The sequence below is a fragment of the Papio anubis genome, chromosome 2 (assembly GCF_008728515.1).
Source record: "Papio anubis isolate 15944 chromosome 2, Panubis1.0, whole genome shotgun sequence".
NCBI classification, from domain to species: Eukaryota; Metazoa; Chordata; class Mammalia; order Primates; family Cercopithecidae; genus Papio; species Papio anubis.
The window spans coordinates 85,801,245-85,820,881 of NC_044977.1; the positions used below are offsets into that span (position 1 = coordinate 85,801,245).

General features: G+C 40.2%; 1 protein-coding gene across 5 annotated transcripts in view; it reads right to left on the reverse strand.

Annotated features, from left to right (window-relative positions):
* Nucleotides 1–19,637, reverse strand: part of CACNA2D3 (calcium voltage-gated channel auxiliary subunit alpha2delta 3) — a 928,576-nt gene that overhangs the window by 330,661 nt on the left and 578,278 nt on the right. The gene's annotated exons all lie outside the window — the stretch shown is intronic.

The window sequence follows — 19,637 nt, forward strand, 5'->3', positions numbered from 1 at the left end:
TCTTTTCAAAAAACCAGCTCCAGGATTCACTGATTTTTTTGAAGGGGTTTTTGTGTCTCTATCTCCTTCAGTTCTGCTCTGATTTTAGTTATTTCTTGCCCTCTGCTAGCTTTTGAATGTGTTTGCTCTTGCTTCTCTAGTTCTTTTCATTGTGATGTTAGGGTGTCAATTTTAGATCTTTCCTGCTTTCTCTTGTGGGCATTTAGTGCTATAAATTTCCCTCTACACACTGCTTTAAATGTGTCCCAGAGATTCTGGTATGTTGTATCTTTGTTCTCATTTGTTTCAGAGAACATCTTTATTTCTGGTTCATTTCATTACGTACCCAGTAGTCATTCAAGAGCAGGTTGTTCAGTTTCCATGTAGTTGAGTGGTTTTGAGTCAGTTTCTTAATCCTGAGTTCTAGTTTGATTGCACTGTGGTCTGACAGACAGTCTGTTATAATTTCTGTTCTTTTACATTTGCTGAGGAGTGCTCTACTTCCAACTATGTGGTCAATTTTGGAATAAGTGCGATGTGGTGCTAAGAAGAATGTATATTCTGTTGATTTGGGGTGGAGAGTTCTGTAGATGTCTATTAGGTCCACTTGGTGTAGAGTTGAGTTCAATTCCTGGATATCCTTGTCAACTTTCTGTCTCGTGGATCTGTCTAATATTAACAGTGGGTGTTAAAGCCTCCCATTATTATTGTGTGGGAGTCTAAGTCTCTTTGTAAGTTGCTAAGGACTTGCTTTATGAATCTGGGTGCCCCTGTATTGGGTGCATATATATTTAGGATAGTTAGCTCTTCTTGTTGAATTGATCCCTTTACCATTATGTAATGGCCTTCTTTGTCTCTTTTGATCTTTGATGGTTTAAAGTCTGTTTTATCAGAGACTAGGATTGCAATCCCTGCCTTTTTTTGTTTTCCGTTTGCTTGGTACATCTTCCTCCATCCCTTTATTTTGAGCCTATGTGTGTCTCTGCATGTGAGATGGGTCTCCTGAATACAGCAAACTGATGGGTCTTAACTCTATCCAATTTGCCAGTCTGTGTCTTTTAATTGGAGCATTTAGTCCATTTACATTTAAGGTTAATATTGTTATGTGTGAACTTGATGCTGTCATTATTATGTTAGCTGGTTATTTTGCTCATTAGCTGATGCAGTTTCTTCCCAGCATTGATGGTCTTTACAATTTGGCATGTTTTTGCAGTGGCTGGTACTGGTTGATCCTTTCCATATTTAGTGCTTCCTTCAGGAGCTCTTGTAAGGCAGGCCTGGTAGTGACAAAACCTCTCAGCAGTTGTTTATCTGTAAAGGATATTATTTACCCTTCACGTATGAAGCTTAGTTTGGCTGGATATGAAATTCTGGGTTGAAAACAGAATGTTGAATATTGGCCCCCACTCTCTTCTGGCTTGTAGAGTTTCTGCCGAGAGATCCGCTGTTAGTCTGATGGGCTTCCCTTTGTAGGTAACCTGACCTTTCTCTCTGGCTGCCCTTAACATTTCTTCCTTCACTTCAATTTTGGTGAATCTGACAATTGTGTGTCTTAAAGTTGCTCTTCTCAAGGAGTATCTTTGTGCTGTTCTCTGTATTTCCTGAATTTGAATGTTGGCCTGCCTTGGTAGGTTGGGGAAGTTCTCCTGGATGATATCCTGCAGAGTGTTTTCCAACTTGGTTCCATTCTCCCCATCACTTTCTGGTACACCAATCAGATGTAGATTTGGTCTTTTCACATAGTCCCATATTTCTTGGAGGCTTTGTTCATTTCTTTTTATTCTTTTTTCTCTAAACTTCTCTTCTCATTTCATTTCATTCATTTGATCTTCAATCACTGATACCCTTTCTTCCAGTTGATTGAGTCAGTTACTGAAGCTTGTGCATCTGTCATGAAGTTCTCGTGTCATGGTTTTCAGCTCCATCAGGTCATTCAAGGACTTCTCTACATTGGTTATTCTAGTTAGTCATTCGTGAAATCTTGTTTCAAGGTTTTTAGTTTCTCTGCGCTAGGTTCGTAATTCCTCCTTTAGCTCTGAGAAGTTTGATTGTTTGAAGCCTTCTTCTCTCAACTTGTCAAAGCCATTCTCCGTCCAGCTTTGTTCCATTGCTGTCAAGGAGCTGCATTCCTTTGGAGGGGGAGAGGCACTCTGATTTTTAGAATTTCCAGCTTTTCTGCACTGCTTTTTCCCCATCTTTGTGGTTTTATCTACCTTTGGTCTTTGATGATGGTGACATACAGATGGGGTTTTGGTATGGATGTCCTTTCTGTTTGTTAGTTTTCCTTCTAACAGTCAGGATTCTCAGCTGTAGGTCTGTTGGAGTTTGCTCGAGGTCCACTCCAGACCCTGTTTGCCTCGGTATCAGCAGAGGAGGCTGCAGAAGAGTGAATATTGCTGAACAGCAAATGTTGCTGTCTGATCGTTCCTCTGGAAGCTTCATCTCAGAGGTGTACCCAGCCATGTGAGGTGTCAGTCTGCCCCTAGTGGGGGATGTCTCTGAGTTAGGCTACTCAGAGGTCAGGGACCCACTTGAGCAGAGAGTCTCTCCCTTCTCAGATCTCAAACTCCATGCTGGGAGAACCACTACTCTCTTCAGAGCTGTCAGACAGGGACATTTACATCTGCAGAGGTTTCTGCTGCCTTTTGTTTGGCTATGCCCTGTCCCCAGAGGTAGAGTCTACAGAGGCAGGCCAGCTTCCTTGAGCTCCACCCAGTCCGAGATTCCCAGCTGCTCTGTTTACCTACTTAAGCCTCAGCAATGGCAGGCACTCCTCCCCTAGCCTCGCTGCCACCTTGCAGTCAGATCTCAGACTGCTGTGCTAGCAATGAGGGAGGCTCCATGGGCGTGGGATTCCCCCAAGCCAGGCGCAGGATATAATCTCCTCGTGTGCCATTTGCTATGACCCTTGGTATAGCGCAGTATTAGGGTGAGAGTGACCCGATTTTCCAGGTGTTGCGTGTCACAGTTTCTCTTGGCTAGGAAAGGGAATTCCCTTCCCCTTTGTGCTTCCTGGGTGAGGCGGTGCCTCGCCCTGCTTCAGCTCTCACTTGTTGGGCTGCACCCACTGTCCTGTACCCACTGTCTGACACACCCCAGTGAGATGAACCTGATACCTCAGTTGGAACTGCAGAAATCACCCGTCTTCTGTGCCACTCATGCTGGGAGCTGGAGGCTGGAGCTGTTCCTATTTGGCCATCTTGGTGCCACTATATCAAATTTTCTAGAATTAACAGGTAATGCTGTTTTCTATAAGAAAAGTATTTTTAAGAAAAAAATTCCACTCAATTCCACTTAATAAACATTTACAGAGGATCGCCTATGTGGCTCTGAGTAAGGTACTAGGAATATAATGGTGACCCAATCCCCAACTTCATATAGATGATATCTAGGTAGCAAATACATCATGCATGTCTTAAGTATAGATGCTTAAGAGTAGAAGCATAGATTATAGAGGTAATGTGCTATTAAAAGGGTCTCACAGGCATAAAGATGTTCTACTGAAAATTAATTAGAAGTACTACCATCCTGCAGTTTATCTCAACAATGGATTAGACCAACAGCAATGTGAATGGTCATCCAGAGCTGCTGAGAACTGGCAAGTCCTCATTTATCTGTGTATTTGCAGTGGAAAGCTTATTTCCAAGGGACTTCAACCTTCATTTCATTTCATGCTTTGCCCCTTTGGAAAACTTCTGACCCAAAATGTGTCCTGAGCTCAATGTGATATGTAAATAGGAGTGATTGTGGGTGTATGAGATGTGGGGACAGAGTTTCCCAGAGGTGATGGTTTCTGAAGGCTCACCATCCATCTCTATTGTCCTAAGGGTACCAGGGAACAAAATCTAGATCCTGAAAGTGCTAGGAGGATCCACTACATTCTGTGACTATAGAAGACTGCCTAAGAGGCAGTTCTGCCATTAAGAAGTTGAGGAAATGTGTAAATTCATTGTCAATACAGCTTTGCTGTTACTCTGGGTAACACAGCATATTTTGATTTTCTTCAGTGGCTGAAGAACAGAGAAGAAATGCTGGTGTGCTTCCTGTCTGTCTCCATGCTAGGGCAGAGAAGGACTGAAGGTAATGCCTTAATGGTTACACTCAAACCTTGCATCCCCAGGCCTGAGGCCAGTCTCCTGCTTCAGCAGATAATGAGTTTGGCAATTTCTGATAGTCTTTTCTGGATGCTAATCCCCATCACAGAACTTCTATAATGCATGATATAATTTAATACACCTGGCAGACTCACCACCAGTTCATTCTTTTGTTATATAATAGCCCAGAGTGAAGCTGAGGACGGTTAATGCTCTGACAACCAGTTATTATTCCCCAATAACAGGCATTTCCAAAGGATTACTGCCCTCAGAAACCATTTTGTAATAACTGGCAACTGGAAGACAATGTAGCAAAATCAGATGGTCTTTGTGAGTTGCCATTTATTTCCTGCAGATCTGCAAAGATACTTTGAGCATCCCCAAATGAAACAGCCAGAGTAGTGATGGGGTGTCACAGACCAAGATAAATCAGGGAAGTTAGAGGGATGTACACCTTAGAGTTACTTTTTAGAGTCTTTCTATTTTTATTAGCCTTTTCATCTTTTCCCCACATCTTTGCCCTTTTTGTATTATGCTGGCCTCCTAAACGTCTGCTTCCAGGGAAGTTGCAGTAGTCCTGAGAGCTTTCCTGTGAACTGACTTCATTGTGAAGATGTTCTACCCTTGTGTGAGGCCCTGAGGGAGAAGCAGACATGGGGTGGATTTCTTTCTGATATGCATGTCCTGACTTAACTGAGTCCGGCTTTAGGAAGATCATTTGAGTTGGGTATGACAAGAGAAGAATGACTTACTGTCCTCAGCATGCAACAGTTTAGGTATCAGTCTGTGGCAAAGTCAGACTTTACTCAACACAATGCTACCCCGTTGCTAAGCCTGCCCAGCCTCTTGGGGAACAATTTCCTTCCAGGGAACAGTTTCGCCAGACACAAATCCTCTCTTTTAAAAATGCCTATGAATGCGATATCTTCCTTAGGACAGTTCCCCCAAACTATTATCCAAATGATATGCACTCATAGCATCCAAACTCAAACTCCAAATTCTGAAACATCAAGAAGGCGCACTTTTTTTTTTATGTCACTGCTACAATAAAAATCGAGTTCTTTGTACTTTGTGCAGATGGCATAAATCCCAGCTGTTTGAACTTGGGCAACGTGTTCACTGATGAAATTAAATCGACATCATCTTCCTTTATCTTGACAGTTCAGATCGCTGGAGGCAACTGCCGCTCTGGCTGTCAGGTTAGGGTAGTCAGTGCTAAAATTATTATACTGCCTTTAAGTTTATCTTTGATTAAAAATTAAATTTAACTTCCCTTTATCATTTTCCATACCCCAGCAACATGCATGTGTTCTCTAAGTTAAATCAAGATGGACTAAATATTTAATACCCTGCTCTAATTAGCTACAACTGTTACCTGATTTCTCTCTGTAAATGAATGTGAAAGCGCCCAGGAGGCCTACCGTTAACCTTCATCCACTCTCGTTATAGGAGAGAAATTACAGGCTCTAATTAGCTGCTTCAAATTGCAAAGAAACAGAATTTTCATAACCAGTTTATTAAAATCCTAGGGCCCCTTTGGGATAGGGCAAATTGCTTCTACCCTGATCTGCTTATCCTGGTACAACACCATACAGAAGACTCGTGTTGTCTGCCTTATACAGCTCATATTTCTCCCAAATTAATGAGTACTCGAATCATTCCAGCTGCCCTCTTGGCACAAGGAAAAATTGAAAATCTATGACTGCCAAGTGACGTGGGTAACTCAGCTGCTAAATAAAATCCGCTTAAGGGGACACAGCTGCTGAGGTGCCTGTTTACATTAAGATTACTCAATCCATGAACACAGAACAAAAGTCCACAGATAGTTAAGTAGTGTTCAACACTGGGGTTAACCCTTTTATTCGTCCAAGGCCCTCAAGGTGCAAGTGTCCCACCTAGGCGAAACATAAGGTTTCTACAAGGTTTCTACCAAATGACTTCTTCCCGCTAGGACGGATGCCTAAGCATCACCGTGGGAGAACCTGTGGGGATGGTCCCCAGTGAGTTCCCACTTTAGAAGTTCTGATCAGTTTTACTTCCGCCGATGTCTAAGTACAAGCCAGTCAAAGCTGTCATTCTTGCTGAAATTAAACTAGATTTTAGATTTGTTAAATTTTGACATTTCATAAATCTTCATTAGGATTCTTTCTTCTGTGCTCTGACCTTCTGACTTTTTCAAGGGTCCACATAAAACTTTGATGACCACGATGTGGAAGCCTTAGGAAATGATGCCCCAAACGTCAGCAGTCGGTGAATGGTATCTCAAATAGAAGTGCTCAGCCATTCAGTGGGACTTCCTAAGGAGGCTCTGAATAATCACTTCAGACTGAGAGAATGAGAGAATATTGGGAAATCAATAAAGAACGACGAGGCAGAGGGGAAACGGCTTACGCATATATTTATTCACTGAACACTCATTAACACAAAATTAATATGACTTTCCATTGCTATCCCCAAATTCCAAACACAAGGAGATTTTATTTAAATGTCTCCAAAATCTCCATTATCAATGACCTAGTCCCATTAAATTCTTAACCCAGAGTTCAAAAGCTGAACTCTCACCCCAGACCCGTGTCTTGTCCACACACAAGCATTCAAACCAAACAGCCCTTAAAGTCAGTCTTGGGCCACCAAAGAACACATTAGCAAGGACAGCCTTCTCTCATTGGATCTGTAAGTGTACGTGCACGTTTTCAACAAGGATCGCAAGTTGTAGCCTGGGTTCTCTGGCTAATTACAAAAACATGTTCTCTTTGCCGTTCTGAACATTCTGCCCTGTGTGCTTCACACTGTCCAAATCATGTAAAATTACAGAGTGATGTCATCAAATATATCAGGCTCAAGGGAAACAGATGAAGATTCTATAAACACTTTTCACCCTTAAACACGTAGCCTAAACAGAATACTTCCTCTCCCTGTAAGAGAAAAACGGCAACAAATGAGATTTAAAAAACAGAATGAGGACATGTGAACATCAACCCACAAACATTTGAAGATGATTAAGGAAGCACAGGCATAAATGAAGATAAGAGGGAAAATGTTGCTCTCAGAAAGAAAAAAAAAGGGCCTTGGCACTAAAGGAACCCAATACAAAGTCAGTTTCAATTACACGGTGATGCTTTTGATCCACGCCATTGCCCTATACATTTCTGCTTGTTCTGAAGTGTTTATCTAAATACCTGTCTCCACAGAAGACATTACCTGCCTTTGAACAGTACTGCCTCATTTAAAATCGGAGAACTCAGACATTTTAACACACAGTTACAGAATCCCGGGTGCCGCTAAGAACCGAAATTTTGGAAGGGTGGAATTTGTAGGTATTTCCTTAAGATGGGGGTTACCCTGCCCCAGTAAAGACAGAATTCTCTCAAATCCTTCACCATTACTTTCATCATGACACTTCTGACTCTTCCAGGGCCAAGATGAGCCCTGGACATGTTCTGGACCAAATGCAAAATCAGCACACAGCGTGACCTTGAAGAGAGAGCCAATGATGTAAATAACTGTGACCTGGAAAAGCATGCTTACATTTTATTTTGCTTTTGATGCTTTAATGTACATAAGTAGTCATCAACAACTTTTGGGGTACGTAGAGTCTTTAAAAACAACTCAAGGTATGAGGGTCAGAAGAACCTACTGAATGAGAAAGATCGAGTCAAGGGTCAATTATCCATGCCAATAACATGAATACTCATGTGCTTCGTATAAAATGTCGAAGATTCTAAGTGTCCGTTTCAGAAGGCAGTATGACTTTGCATAATATCTTTCCTAATTATTTAGAAGAAATGTGAGTCTGAGAATGTGAAGAAAGTATGTACATACAGGTGTGTGTCTATGCCCATATAACAATCATTTTGATCTGTAACTACATAAAATCATAAGACAGATTTATATGCAATCACTGACTCTTCAGACTCTTCTTTTTTTGGCAAGTTGACTTTTTTAGGGTAATTACCAACCTAGTTCTGTGTCGTAGATCAAATGGGCTGACAGTCTTTAAAGCACAGTTCCCCATCTTTCTCATTATGATGACATTGTTACTTGATCTCTTGACAGTTTCAAATTAGAAAATCAACCCAAAAGATGTATTTAAAGAGAATTTAAATTAATTTTGTTTCGGTAATGCAGCAACACTTGTCGAAAGGTGTGCAATATATGGTCAAGGGTCACACTCACTGTGCTATGTTAAATAATTCTGTTTCAGCCTGGCACAGTGGCTCTCTCCTGTAATCCCAGCACTTTGGGAGGCCAAGGCGGGTGGATCACCTGAGGTCAGGAGTTCGAGACCAGCCAGACCAACATCATGAAATCCCATCTCTATTAAAAATACAAAAATTAGCTGGGCGTGGTGATGTGTGCCTGTAATTCCAGCTACTTGGTAGGTGGAGACAGGAGAATTGCTTGAGCCCAGGAGGAGGAGGTTGCAGTGAGCCAAGATCACACCACTACACTCCAGCCTGGGCGACAGAGCGAGACTCCATCTCAAGAAAAAAAAAAAAGAAAAAAAAATTCTGTTTCAATCTAACTTGTTCCCCCAGAGGAGGCAAAACACTCCAAAGTGACCATTTCCATTAGTCAGGCTTCCATATCTGCATGCTCTAGCTAGCCTTTCCAACAGAGCCAGTGACTACTGGAAGCAGAAGTAAGGCCCAGTGGTTGTCTATAGAGACGAATTTAACTCAGGGTTTCACAAACGTGTCTTCTGTGCACGGATATGGGTGCCACCAGGATTGATTCTCTGGGCAATTTCAGTAGCCCAAGGGGATATTTTGTGTCTTGTTCATTACTATGCTCTCAGTACCTGGACAGCAAAGTTGAACATGTAAGTGTCAAAGACGCAGGTCTATGGCTTTAGTATGCTAATAATGTGCAGTGTAAATTTTTTAAGTGGGACTATGGCTTTCTAAACTTCCATCACATATTTGGTAAAAGAATAATAAAATTAAATGAAAATAAAAAGGCCTCCATAAACACTATTTTTTTTTTTTTTCTTTTTTGAGACGGAGTCTCGCTCTGTTGTCCAGGCTGGAGTGCAGTGGTGTGATCTCGGCTCACTCCAACCTCTGCCTCCCGGGTTCATGCCATTCTCCTGCCTCAGCCTCCTGAGTAGCTAGGACTACAGGCACCTGCCACCACGCCCAGCTTATTTTTTGTATTTTTAGTAGAGATGGCGTTTCAATGTGTTAGCCAGGATGGTCTCGATCTCCTGACCTCGTGATCCACCCGCCACGGCCTCCCAAAGTGCTGGGATTACAGGCGTGAGCCACCATGCCCGGCCCATAAACACTGATTTTTAAAACATAGAATACCATTAATAATTAGCATTCAGAGAACTTCATACCCCGGGAAGAACCACTTTACAACTGAACGGAGACAAAAGCAATACTCTTATTGATAACACTCGAATGGAGGAAAGCTGGCATTTCTGTGCTATTTCACCAACAAAGCTGCGTCCAGATGTCTGCCACCACCCAATGACTGTGCACAATCAGTGAGAACCAACCGAGCCCAGCTTCCGGAATGAAGCAACTCTTACAAATAAATTTAAAAGTATTAATTGGAGAAATTCTGCTTCTAGCTATGACGGACTATGTACTGTCAGATGAATCCTAATACTGAGAACATCTATTAACATTGGACAAACTACAAAAAAGAAAAAGGGCAATGAGGGCTTGAAGGTGCCACCAGATCCTACAGTGAAAATAATTACAAGGAGTAAAGACCTATCTATATTCACTCCCATTCCCCTCTCATAGCATTTGCCAATTCATAGGGAAGAATATGAGGCTGGATGCAGTGGCTCACACCTATAATCCCAGCACTTTGGGAGGCCGAGGCAGGTCATGAAAGCCAAACAGAACACAACAATCTAGAATTAGTGGCAGCCTCGCTAGAAGATGAAGACAAAAAAAATGGGTTCAGGCTACAGAAAAAGCCGTAACATGAGAGAAAAAATCCGGAAGAAAAGGAAACTCTAGGGAAGTAAGTCCGTGTTCTGCAGACAATTTTTCCTTAATGTATTTGATAATGACTAAGTTATGTATGTGTTAGGTAAGACTTAATAAAACCAAGTAGAAAGCAGCTGCTAAAAGACTGCAATGTTAGGCAGAGAACCTGACCATCATAAAATGGTGGGAAATCAAATTTTAAAGTTAAGCCCTCACCAAGGAGGAGAGAGCACATGTAGAAACTACAAGCTTTCAGCTGAAACCTCTGAAATGGCTAAGCCTGCAGAGTCAGAACAAATTATAAATAAACAAGTTGTAATTAGATCAAGATACTTTGCCTGTATTCTATTTGCCCGCCACAGGATTTATTCTTTCTAAGAGGAAGAAAAGAACACCCAAAGCCAACAATTTTTCATATGCACTATCAGGCAAGCAATCGAGAATTGTTGGGCATGCCAAGAAACAGAACCAGATAACTGAAAGTCAAGAGAAAAAAAAAAAAAGCAAAGACATAATAGACTTACAGGTAATCCAGATATTACAGAAATGAGGCATAGACTCTAAAATAACCATGATCAAAATATTGAAGAAAACAGATGAAAAGATAAAGCATAAATAAGAATTGCATGAAATTCCTAGAATTGAAAATATTGACTAAAATTAAGAATTCATCATATCTATTAAACAGAAGATTGGACACTACAGAAGAGAAGATTAATGAACTGGAGAAGTCATTAGAAATATCCAGCTTGAACTGTATAGAGAAAAAAATAGAAAACAAAGAAGAAGCAAAAAATAAATATGGAATCTGGTCAAAAGATCTGATATGTAATTGGAATTCTTAAAGAATTTTAAAAAGGAATGGGGCAAGGGAAATATTTGGAGGAAGTGAGACAAAAATTTTACGAAACTGATGACAAACTTCCAGCCACAGATTCAAGAAGATATACACACTCCAAGTAAAATAAATGCAAAAGAAAACATTCTTACACAAATCATAATACAAATTCTAAACAGTATATAAAAATCTTAAAGTCAGCTAAAGAAAAAAACATACTAAAAAGCAATAAGACTACCAGTTGAACATCTCAAAAGAAATAAGAAAGGCCTAAAATGACAGAACATAACTTTTTTTAAATATACTTTAAGTTCTGGGGTACATGTGCAGAACATGCAGTTTTGTTACATAGGTATACATGTGCCATGGTAGTTTGCTGCACCCATCCACCTGTCACCTACATTAGGTATTTCTCCTAATGTTATCCCTTCCCTGCCCCCGCACCCACTGACAGGCCCCATGTGTGATGTTCCCCTCCCAATGTCCATGTGTTCTCATTGTTCACCTCATTGAGTGAGAACATACAGTGTTTGGTTTTCTGTTCTTGTGATAGTTTGCTGAAAATGATGGTTCCTAGCTTCATCCATGTCCCTGCAAAGGACATGAACTCATTCTTTTTTATGGCTGCATAGTATTCCATGGTGTATATGTGCCACATTTTCTTTATCCAGTCTATTATTGATAGACATTTGGGTTGGTTCCAAGTCTTTGCTATTGTGAATAGTGCTACAATAAACATACGTGTGCATGTGTCTTTATAGAATGATTTATAATCCTTTGGGTATATACCCAGTAATGGGATTGCTGGGTCAAATGGCATTTCTAGTTCTAGATCCTTGAGGAACCGCCACACTGTCTTCCATAATGGTTGAACTAATTTACACTCCCACCAACAGTGTAAGAGCGTTCCTATTTCTCCACAGCCTCTGCCACATCTGTGGTTTCCCAACTTTTTAATGATCTCCATTCTAACTGCCATGAGATGCTATCTCATTGTGGTTTTGATTTGCATTTCTCTAATGACCAGTGATGATGAGCATTTTTTCATATGTCTGTTGGCTGCATAAATGTCTTCTTTTGAGAACTGTCTGTTCATATCCCTTGCCCACTTTTTGATGGGGTTGTTTTTCTCTTATAAATTTGTTTAAGTTCTTTGTAGATTCTGGATATTAGCCCTTTGTCAGATGGATAGATTGCAAAAATTTTCTCCCATTCTTTAGGTTGCCTGTTCACTCTGATGATAGTTTCTTTTGCTTTGCAGAAGCTCTTTAGTTTAATTCGATCCCATTTCTCAATTTTGGCTTTTGTTGCCATTGCTTTTGGTATTTTAGACATGAAGTCTTTGCCCATGCCTATGTCCTGAATGGTATTGCCCATATTTCCTTACAGGATTTTTATGGTCCTAGATTTTACATTCAAGTCTTTGATCCATCTTCAGTTGATTTTTGTATAAGGTGTAAGGGAGGGGTCCAGTTTCAGTTTTCTGCATATGGCTAGCCAGTTTTACCAGCAACATTTATTAAATGTGTAATATTTTCCCCATTACTTGTTTGTGTCAGGTTTCTCAATGATCAGATGGTTGTAGATGTGTGGTGTTATTTCTGAGGCCTCTGTTCTGTTCCATTGGTCTATACGTCTCTTTTGGTACCAGTACCATGCTGTTTTGGTTACTGTAGTCTTGTAGTATAGTTTGAAGTCAGGTAGTGTGATGCCTCCAGCTTTGTTCTTCTTGCCCAGGATTGTCTTGGCTATGCAGGCTCTTTTATGGTTGCCTATGAAATTTAAAGTAGTTTTTTCCAATTCTGTGAAGAAAGTCAGTGGTAGCTTGATGGGGACAGCATTGAATATATAAATTACTTTGGGCAGTACGGCCATTTTTCACCATATTGATTCTTCCTATCCTTGAGCATGGAATGTTTTTCCATTTGTTTGTGTCCTCTCTGATTTCCTTGAGCAGTGGTTTGTAGTTCTCCTTCAAAAGGTCCTTCACATCCCTTGTAAGTTGTATTCCTGAGTATTTTATTCTGTTAGTAGCAATTGTGAATGGGAGTTCACTCATGATTTGGCTCTCTGTTTATTATTGGTGTATAGGAATGCTTGTGATTTCTGCACACTGATTTTTGTATCCTGAGGCTTTGCTGAAGTTGCTTATCAGCCTAAGGAGATTCTGGACTGAGACGATGTGGTTTTCTAAATATACAATCATGTCATCTGCAAACAGAGACAATTTGACTTCCTCCCTTCCTATATGAATACCCTTTATTTCTTTCTCTTGCCTGATTGCCCTAGCTAGAACTTCCAATACTAGGCTGAATAGGAATGGTGAGAGAGGGCACCCTTTTCTTGTGCTGGTTGTCAAAAGGAATGCTTCCAGTTTTTGCCCATTCAGTATGATATTGGATGTGGGTTTATCATAAATAGCTCTTATTATTTTGAGATACATTCCATCGATACCCAGTTTATTAAGAGCTTTTGGCATTAAGGGGTGTTGAATTTTGACTAAGGCCTTTTCTGCATCTATTGAGATAATCATGTGGTTTTTGTGATTGGTTCTATTTTGTGATGGATCACGTTTATTGATTTGCATATGTTGAACCAACCTTGCATCCCAGGTATGAAGCTGATTTGATCGTGGCGGATAAGCTTTTTGATGTGCTGCTGGATTTGATTTGCCAGTATTTTATTGAAGATTTTTGCATCAATGTTAATGAGGGATATTGACCTAAAATTTTCTTTTTTTGTTGTGTCTCTGCTAGGTTTTGGTATCAGAATGATGCTGGCCTCATAAAAAGAGTTAGGGAGGATTCCCTCTTTTTCTATTGTTTGGAATAGTTTCAGAAGGAATGGTACTAGCTCCTCTTTGTACCTCTGGTAGAATTCGCTGTAAATCCGTCTGGTCCTGGACTTGTTTTGGTTGGTAGGCTATTAATTACCACTTCAATTTCAGAACTTGTTATTGGTTTATTCAGGGATTTGACTTCTTCCTGTTTTAGATTTGGGAGGGTGTATGTGTCCAGGAATTTATCTATTTCTTCTAGATTTTCTAGTTTATTTGTGTAGAGATGTTTATAGTATTCTCTGATGGTAGTTTGTATTTCTGTGGGTTCAGTGATGATATCCCCTATATCATTTTTTATTGCATCTATTTGATTCTTCTCTCTTTTCTTCTTTATTAGTCTGGCTAGCAGTCTATTTTGTTGATCTTTTCTAAAAACCTTCCTGGATTCATTAATTTTTTGAAGTGTTTTTCATGTCTCTATCTCCTTCAGTTTTGCTCTGATCTTAATTATTTCTTGTCTTCTGCTAGATTTTAAATTTGTTTGCTGTTGCTTCTCTAGTTCTTTTAATTTTGATATTAGGGTGTCAATTTTAGATCTTTCCTGCTTTCTCTTGTGGGCATTTAGTGCTATCAATTTCCTCTACACACTGCTTTAAATGTGTCCCAGAGATTCTGGTACATTGTGTCTTCATTCTCATTGGTTTCAAAGAACATCTTTGTTTCTGCCTTCATTTCCTTATTTACCCAGTAGTCATTTAGGAGCAGGTTGTTCAGTTTCCATGTAGTTGTGTGGTTTTGAGTGAGTTTCTTAATCCTGAGTTCTAGTTTGATTGTACCGTGGTCTGAGAGACTGTTTGTTATGATTTCCATTCTTTTGCACTTGCTGAGGAGTGTTTTACTTCCAATTACGTGGTCCATTTTAGAGTAAGTGCGACGAGGTGCTGAAAAGAATGTATATTCTGTTTATTTGGGATGGAGAGTTCTGTAGATATCCGTTAGGTCCTCTTGGTCCAGAGCTGAGTTCAAGTCCTGAATATCCTTGTTAATTTTCTGTCTCGCGGATCTGTCTAATACTGACAGTGGGGTGTTAAAGTCTCCCACTAATATTGTGTGGAAGTCTAAGTCTCTTTGTAGGTCTCTAAGAACTTGTTTTATGAATCTGGGTGCTCCTGTATTGGGTGTATATATATTTAGGATAGTTAGCTCTTCTTGCTGCACTGATCCCTTTACCATTATGTAATGCCCTTCTTTGTCTCTTTTTATCTTTGTTGGTTTAAAGTCTGTTTTATCAGAGATCAGGATTGCAACTTTTGCCGTTTTTTGCTTTCCATTTTCTTGATAAATATTCTTCCATCCCTTTATTTTGAGCCTATGTGTGTCTGCACATGAGATGGGTCTCCTGAATATAGCACAATGATAGGTCTTGACTCTTTATCCAATTTGCTAGTCTGTGTCTTTTAATTGGGGCATTTAGTCCACTTACATTTAAGGTTAATATTGTTACATGTGAATTTAATCCTGTCATCATGATGCTAGCTGGTTGTTTTGCCTGTTAGTTGATGCAGTTTCTTCATAGTGCAAGATGGCTGAATAGGAACAGCTCCAGTCTGCAGTTCCCAGCGAGATCCACACAGAAGGTGGGTGATTTCTGCATTTCCAACTGAGGTACCTGGTTCATCTCATTGGGAATGGATGGACAGTGGGTGCAGCCCACGGAGGGTGAGCTGAAGCAGGGTGGGGTGTCACATCACCCTGGAAGTGAAAGGGGCCAGGGAATTTTCTCCCCAACCCAAGGGAAGCTGTGAGGGACTGAGCCTGAGGAACTCTGGCACAGATACTGCACTTGTCCCACTATTTTTGCAACCTGCAAACCAGGAGATTCCCTCTGGTGCCTACTCCACCAGGGCCCTGGGTTTCAAGCATAAAACTGGGTGGCCATTTGGGCAGACACCAAACTAGCTGCAGAAGTTTTTCCCATACCCCAGTGGTGCCTGGAATGCCAGCAAGACAGAACCATTCACTCCCCTGGAAAGGGGTGCTGAAGCCAGGGAGCCAAGTGAACTGGCTTAGCGGGTCCCACCCCCATGGAACCCAGCAAACAAAGATCCACTGGTTTGAAATTCTCACTGCCAGCACAGCAGCAGTCTGAGATCCACCTGGGATGCTGTAGCTTGCTGGGAGGAGGGGCGTCTGCCATTGCTGAGGCTTGAGTAGGCGGTTTTACACTCACAGTGTAAACAAGGCCGCTGGGAAGTTTGAACTGGGTGGAGCCCACTGCCACATAGCAAGGCTGCTACGGCCAGACTGCCAGATTTCCCTTCTCTGGGCAGGGCATCTCTGAAAAAAAGGCAGCAGCCCCAGTCAGGGACTTACAGATAAAACCCCCATCTCCCTGGGACAGAGCACCTGGCGGAAGGGGCGGCTGTGGGTGTGGCTTCAGCAGACTTAAACGTCCCTGCCTGATGGCTCTGAAGACAGCAGTGGACCTCCCAGTACAGCGTTTGAGCTCTGCTAAGGGTCAGACTGTCTCCTCAAGTCAGTCCCTGACCCCCATGTATCCTGACTGGGAGACACCCCTCAGTAGGGGCCGACAGATGCCTCACACAGGAGAGCTCTGGCTGGCATCTGGCAGGTGTCCCTCTGGGACAAAGCTTCCAGAGGAAAGATCAGGCAGCAATCTTTGCTGTTCTGCAGCCTCTGCTGGTGATACCCAGGCAAACGGGATCAGGAGTGGATCTCCAGCAAACTACAACAGACCAGCAGCTGAGGGGCCTGTCAGAAGGAAAACTAACAAACAGAAAGGAATAGCATGTCCACTCAAAGACCCCATTCAAAGGTCACCAACATCAAAGACCAAAGGTAGATAAATCCACAAAGATGGGAAGAAACCAGCACAAAAAGGCTGAAATTTCCAAAAACCAGAATACCTCTTCTCCTCCAAAGGATCGCAACTCCTCACCAGCAAGGGAACAAAACTGAACAGAGAATGAGTTTGACAAGTTGACAGAAGTAGGCTTCAGAAGGTGGGTAACAACAAACTCCTCCAAGCTAAAGGAGCCAGTTCTAACCCAATGCAAAGAAGCTAAGAACCTTGAAAAAAGGTTAGAAGAATTGCTAACTAGAATAACCAGTGTAGAGAAGAACATAAATGACCTGATGGAGGTGAAAAACACAGCACGAGAACTTTGTGAAGCATACACAAAGTTTGAATAGCTGAATTGATCAAGCGGAAGAAAGGATATCAGTGATTGAAAATCAACTTAATGAAATAAAGCAAGAAGACAAGATTAGAGAAAAAAGAATAAAAAGGAACAAACAAAGCCTCCAAGAAATATGGGACTATGTGAAAAGACCAAATCTACGTTTGATTGATGTACCTGAAAGTGATGAGGAGAATGGAACCAAGTTAGAAAACACTCTTAAGGATATTATCCAGGAGAACTTCCCCAACCTAGCAAGACAGGCCAACATTCAAATTCAGGAAATACAGAGAACACCACAAAGATACTCCTCGAGAAGAGCAACCCCAAGACACATAAACGTCAGATTCACCAAGGTTGAAATGAAGGAAAAAATGTTAAGGGCAGCCAGAGAGAAAGGTCGAGTTACCCACAGAGGGAAGCCCATCTTTTTTTTTTTTTTTTTTTTTTTTTTGAGATGGAGTTTTGCTCTTTGTTGCCCAGGCTGGAGTGCAGTGGTGTGATCTCAGCTCGCTGCACCCTCCACCTCCCGGGTTCAAGTCATTCTCTGGTCTCAGCCTCCCGAGTAGCTGGGATTACAGGCGCCCACCACCATGCCCAGCTAATTTTTGTATTTTTAGTAGAGACAGGGTTTCACCATGTTGGCCAGGCTGGTCTCGAACTCCTGACCTCAGGTGATCCACCCGCCTTGGCCTCCCAAAGTGCTGGGATTACAGGCATGAGCCACCACGCCCAGTCAACAGAACATATCTTTAAAGAGCTGAAAAAATGTAAGCCTCAGAATTCTGTACCCCATTAAAAACATTCTTTAAAATGAGAGCAAAATTAAAATATTTTCAGACACATTTATCAGCAGAATTTAAAGAAATAATTCAGGCAGAAGAACAATGATCCCAGGAGGGAGCACGGTAATGCAGGCGGAAATTAACAACACAGAAAAGGGGGGAAAATCTATATGAGTCACTCTCATTAAATATTCTCTATTTAAAATGACAATAATCGTGGCTTGGAGGATTGCTATGGCACCAAGAACAGGTGAGCTTAAATCGAGGTAAACTGTTCTAAGGTATGTGCATTATTATCTGGAAAGTGGGAAAAGTGCTAATATAATATAGACTCTAACAAATTGAGGATAAATGTCATAATCTCTAGGGTAATCACTAAAGTAAATAATAAAATAATGTTTACTAACAAGCTAATAGATGACAAAACTGAATAACAGAAATATTTTGCCTTTTTTAGATTAATCAACTAGAAACAGATAAGAAAAATAGCAAGATGATAGGTAAGATTAAATTATACATAATTACATTGAACAGCCACTATTTTTTAGTATATCTTGTCTTTTCTTTTTACTTTCAAACCATGTAAAGCACAATGTAATTATAAATGATACTATGTTTTAATAGATGTAATAATAAAAGAGCTGATTTGACAGAAAAATATGACAACCTTAAATCTGTATAATGATAATAACACACACAACAACATATAAAACCAAAAAGCTGAAATGTTAAGCAGAGCTAAAATGAGACAGAGAGAAATACAATATCATAGTGGGGAATTCCAACTGATAGAATAAGCAAACAGAGCAATCAGTAGAGACTAGATCTGAATATTACAATTAGTCAGTTTGATCACATTGACATATATGGAACACTGCATTCATCAAGTGCTGAATGCATCTTTTTTACAAGTGCTCAAGGATCATTAACCAAAACACACCGTATGATCATCTGTAAAGCAAGTCTAAATGTATTTGAAAGGATGGACACAATATAGAAGGTATTCAACATTTCAGTGGAATAAACTAAAAATCATAATATTTTAACTAGAAAATGTGAAATTTCAATTGTTTCAGAATTAAATAGTACACTTTAAATAAAGTTCACAATAAAAATTAGAAAATAGTTGGAGTTCAATGATAATAAAAATATGATATCTAAAAGTGAACTATTACTAAAACAACGACAGGGAAGTTGGTATCTCTAAATGCATATAATAAAAAAGGAAAGCTGAAAACCAATGATCTAAGGTTCCATTTTAGCAAGCTAAAAAAGGGTCAAATTTAACCCAAAGACAGTGGAAGAAAGGAAATAAAAAAATAAGAATAGAAATTGACGACACAGAAAACAGATGTACAATGCCAAAAAGTTACTTCTTGAAAATCCATAAAATTGATACATTCCTAGGCAAGATGGATTAGAAAAAAATGAATGAAAACACAAATTAATCATATTGGAAATGGACAAAAGAAGAACCCTACAGATCTTTTACATGTGAAAAAGGAAATGAGGGGACTTTATAAACAACTTTAGGCCAATAAACATGAAAAATTATAGGAAATGGACACATTCCTCAAAAAGCACAACTTACTAAAACTGAATCAAGATGAAATGTTAAAGTCAGAATAGCCTTACATCTATTAAAGTGATTGAATCTATAATGAAAAATCTTCCCTCAAAGTAAACTACAGTCCCTTGTGGCTTCACTATTGAATTCTTCCATACAATTAAGGAAGAAATAACAATCTTACACAAATCCTTCCAGAGAATATAAAAAGAAGAAACTCTGCCCAACTCATTTTGAGGCCAGCATACCCTAATAAAAAAAGCTGAAAACAGCATTACAAAAAAGGGAATTTTCAGACCAATATCTGTCTTGACATAGACACAAAGATCTTAAAATTGCAGAAAGTCAAATGCAGTGAAATATAAAAGTTTAATATATTATGACAAAGTTGGATTTATACCATGAATGCAAAGTTACTTTATCATTTGAAAATCAAACAATGTAATC